Consider the following 4,716-nt stretch of genomic DNA (forward strand, 5'->3'; position numbering starts at 1 on the left):
TTGTTTTTTTTTCCTTCCGAAAAAGATCTGTTCATTGCGAAGGAATCGTCCGTGCTTCACGACTTCTAAGCGCGACGCCACGTTTGACTCCCAGACAGGAGAGTCAAGGGAAAAGCAAACAAGGCCCTGACCCGCACTTGTGTCCCGCTCCCCGGCCGTCAGCCCACCCAAGCGCCGCCCCGGCCTCTGCTGCTGAATGCCGCCAGGAAGGAAGGAAAAGGAAGGAAGGAAGGAAGGAAGGAAGGAAGGAAGGAAGACGGGTTGAGCTCACTTAGCCAGGCCATAGCAGCGGGCCCCCGTGCCTCCGAGACAGGATAATGAAGATTTATACTTCCCCTGGCTGTTTGAACCACTCAGAAATAGGAAGGCGCGGCTCCGTGCGCCTGTCAGCGCGGCCTGACCGAGCGACGGCGCGAGTGCGGCGCGGCAGCTGAGCCAGCAGGCGTCCAACACCAACACCACCACCGAACCGGGACCCGTTTCAACCCCCATTTTTATCAACTGCGTTGAGACGGAGGAGCCGTTTAAAAAAGGCTCGACCCCCATTAACCGGGAGGCCGTTGCATTCGATTGACGCCGCCGTGTTATGAAGGTGGTTTTTCCCGCTGCGTATATTTAAATGAAGGAAAATATATATTTTTTTATATATACAGTAAATATGCACCACACCAGGAAAAGACAAAGAACATATTTACTGTGACAGCGAGTACAGCTGCTACTGTGTGAGGTGCTAAGTTGCATCTCCAATCTCCCATAAGCCCCTCAGGTCGATTCGTAGTTTAGTGGCCGTGGCCGGTGTTTGTTTAGCTGTGTGTGTGTGTGTGTGTGTGTGTGTGTGTGTGTGTGTGTGTGTGTGTGTGTGTGTGTGTGTGTGTGTGTGTGTGTGTGTGTGTGTGTGCATGGGCGCATGTGCGTGTCAGCAAGCCATTAATACTGAGGCGTAATAGCGCCGTCAGAGGAGTGGGTGCACACGGGGGCCATTTCCATGACACAGATTGGCCCTGAGTTTAGACAACCGAGGTTTTGTCGTCCCCCCCCCCCCCGAACACGGGTTTAACCTTGAGCCCTGGCGAGCCAGACATTAAAGCGGGGGGGAAATCTACGTAAACTACGCCCCCGAATTAATCCGTCACCTCGTTTCATGAGAACGTACAAAACGAAGGGGAAAGTAAGTAAACGGAACGCGGGTTTGGCGCGAGGTGTACACGGCGCTCGTGTTAGAAATGACCACCGACCGGCCTCTGTGTGTGTGTGTGTGTGTGTGTGTGTGTGTGTGTGTGTGTGTGTGTGTGTGTGTGTGTGTGTGTGCACGCGCCCATTTTAATAACTGAGCATACTGTAGAAAAAGTAATGATTTGACAGAGAACGTCTCGGAAGCGAAAGCAAATCCTTGCACCGCGTACCTGGTTCTTATTGTATGTGGTAGAAAAATGCTCATGGAGGATTTTACTTGACAACCAAGTGACGTCTAAATGCGACGTGGCGCATGTTTTGTTTGGTGATGACCTCTGGCTCCTCTTTATCAGGAGATGAACTGTTTTAGTGGTTGTCTGTGTTTTTCTACCCAGTAAAAGGAGCGTCAGTGCCGGCTCCTCTAGTGTTCCGTGGTTTTTCCTTTGTTGTGTTTTGACCGCGTGGCGCGTCTCAGGAGAGGCCCGAGCTATTCTCTGCGTAAAAGCTGACTTCTTCTCATGTAAAACTAGAATGGACAGCATCGCTGTTTTTCAAAGTGCATCCGTATCTTTCTCTTTATTCTGCAGAATAAATATCTTTAATACTCGTCAGTTTTGGTCCCGAGAGCGAAACAGGTTTACCTCACCGACCACGCAGTGAGAATTCCCCGACATAGTACACTGTATTGTTATGAAAATAACACATCGTCATGTCTGGACACAAACATTTCGGGGTGTTAATGAAGGACTATGAGACCAGATTTATTAAAAAAAACAAAAAACAACAGTTTTGTTCCGTTATTTACTGTACGTCACTGATGCAGAGGGAAGACTCGCCAGCGACTAGTTCACAGCGGACAAACCTTTGAGATGACTCGCGAGTCACTCCGGCAAAAGAGAGTCCCAGCGAGTTCATCTTCTATTTTTTTCTCGGGGGGGAAAATAGCCGCGCCCGGCTAAATTCTCAATTCCAACGTGAGAATTCCATCAGCAGCTCAGAGCCAGAGCCGCCTCCGGTCACCGCACGTCCTCCCTCGCTCGCCCGCTCGCTCGCCAAGGGACTTCACCATCTCCATGTTGTTCACCGTGATGGCAACTCGTCCCTGAGGTCGGCGTGAGAATAACCTCTTCGGCAGGTGTTGTTGTCGTCTTTTTTCTGGGGGGGGGGCTTCTAGGACGGCGCGTTCCGCACACGTCTCAGAAGAACCGTAAGCCCTGTGCCTCTATGTCGGGGGGGGGGGGGCGTAGCGCCGAAACCGCTGCGGGAAGGTCCCGTGGGAGGCCCGGTGAATCGCGGCGCTTGGAAAGTGCGGGTGGCTGCAGAGATCGAGGGATCGGAGAGAAGCCCTTGAGGGGGAGCGGCACCGGGGGAGGGTTGTGGGCGGTCGTTGGGTGCGGCCGTTACGGTTTCGCCCTCTGCGGTCAAATGCGTGTCCTTGTGCCTCCACCCGCGCCGGCGCAATGAAGCGCCCCCCCGGCCGTCAAATGGAAGCCCTTGCAGCTTTACGCCGTGACCCATCCCCTCCTCCCCCCCGCCTCGTAGTTATGGCGCAAGCCCTCTGGGTAATCCGGAGGAAGGCACGGCGTTCGGCGTTTCTCTCGCGGTCGGCTTCGATCCGACGTCTGAGAAACAAAATCATAACAACCGCCCGAAGGGAGGAGGGGGGGGTGGAGAAGATTACACCGGCGGTTTGTCGTTTGGCTCCCGCGGCCCTTTCCGTGGTGCTTTTGTTTGTGCCCGGCCCTTTTTGCTTCCTGTGTAATGGCGTGGAAATATTGAACGGTTTATATATATTTTTCCCCCTCGGAGAAAGGAATAGCATTGTTCAATGAGCCCCCCTCCCCCGGGCGGCGATCCCCGCAGATGGGCTTTGTCGTTGCCGTCGTCGTCCTCATCGTCGTTGCCGCTCGAACAAACAAACACCGAGACGTACACTCGACGGTCATGAGGAGAGGCTATTTGGGGGTCTCCTCGCTCTCAGCCCGGGAAACGTTTGCGCGCGTCGGCAAATGAAGTCACAGGGCGGCTTCGGCGTCTCCTGGAGAAATTCCCCGCGTTTTCCCACGGCGGGTTTCCGCCCGAGCGCGGACGGCGATACGATTGGGTCGGGGCGGAGGAAAACAAACACACCGCGGCGTCTGACCCCCTCGCGGCTTTTTTGTCGTCCCCGTAAGCCGGCGGGTTCCCATGACCCGGACATCCAGCCGTCGGACCTCGCGGCGGCCGCCGGGCTCGGAGGGGGGTGGCTCGGGTCTCGTCACGAAATCCTTATTGATTTTTGTCCCCTTTGGTTTTTTTGTCATTAATCTGCCCTGTGGCACGCTGTGAGAGACGTGCCGAAAGAGAAACCACGCTCATCTGCGACCAAAGCTTCCGTCGCGAACCTCTCCGCTCCCGTGCTTCCGAATGACACGGGAAGCGTGGCGGCGGATTGGGAGGCGGGCGAAGGCGGAAGCGGAAAACCCGGGTCCGGAAAGTGAAGTTCCGCTCCGGGATTTTTTTTTTCAGCCCTCCCGTCCGGATTGACCCGGTCCAGGGGGGACTCTGAGTAGCGGACTGTCCTCGCCGCCTCCCACTCTTTTGCCCTGTGTCTCAGTCCGTATCATCCCTCTTGACTTGTATCCCGATCCCCCCTCCTTTCTCTCTCCTCCCTTTTTCACCCTCCCTGCTGATCTCCCCGTTCCCACTCCCCGTCTCTTCCCCAATGTTCCCCGGCTCAACCCCTCCCGATGTCGTGCCGCGTTTCTTGCCGGTCCTTCGGCTCTCTCTCTCTCTCTCTCTCTCTTCCGCTTCTCTCGCGCACCCAGGAGGGAGCCGGCGGCCGGCGGGGGCCGGAAGGTCGTTTTTTAAGGGGACAAGGTGGTGTCAGAGGCGGCAGGAGGCGGGGGAAGCGAGGGAAGCCGTGAGGGAGGAGAAAGAAAGGAGGAAAACTCCAGCTCTAATAGTATAGGTCAATCTAAGGTCCTCCCCTCTCTCTCTTTCCAGTTCTGCTGCAGCAATCAGAGATCTGTAGAGCTGAAAGAGCCGACACACACACACACACACACACACGCGCGCGCGCGCACACACACACACACACACACACACACACACACACACACACACACACACAGACACACACACGCCCCTTTCACAGGCCCTGGAATTTCCTGCTGTTATAGGCCAGGGAAGGTCTCACCGAGACGCTCCGGGTCCGTTACGGCGTCGTACCAATTCCACAGGTCCGGCTCCGACGGGCCCCAGATGAACTCACTGCTGAGCTCTGGTCCCCGACGGAAAACAAATCAGACCAAACCAAGAGGACGGCGAGCACGGGCAGAAACATTGATTTCCTCCTCGGGGCTGTACTTTAAAAATGTATAATCGGCTGCAACGTGGGACCCATTTTATTGCACCGATATTCCGGCCTGTGTATTTTGCATATCTCAAATATTGTGACTTATATATTGTACGAGTCACATTTGATGTATATGTGGTATTTCTAGTTAGACGCATAATAGTTCTCTCTGCTCTATAGGAATTTTGGCTGCATGGTCAACAGTT

This window comes from Zeus faber, assembly GCF_960531495.2.
Source record: "Zeus faber genome assembly, chromosome: 16".
Taxonomy (NCBI): Eukaryota; Metazoa; Chordata; class Actinopteri; order Zeiformes; family Zeidae; genus Zeus; species Zeus faber.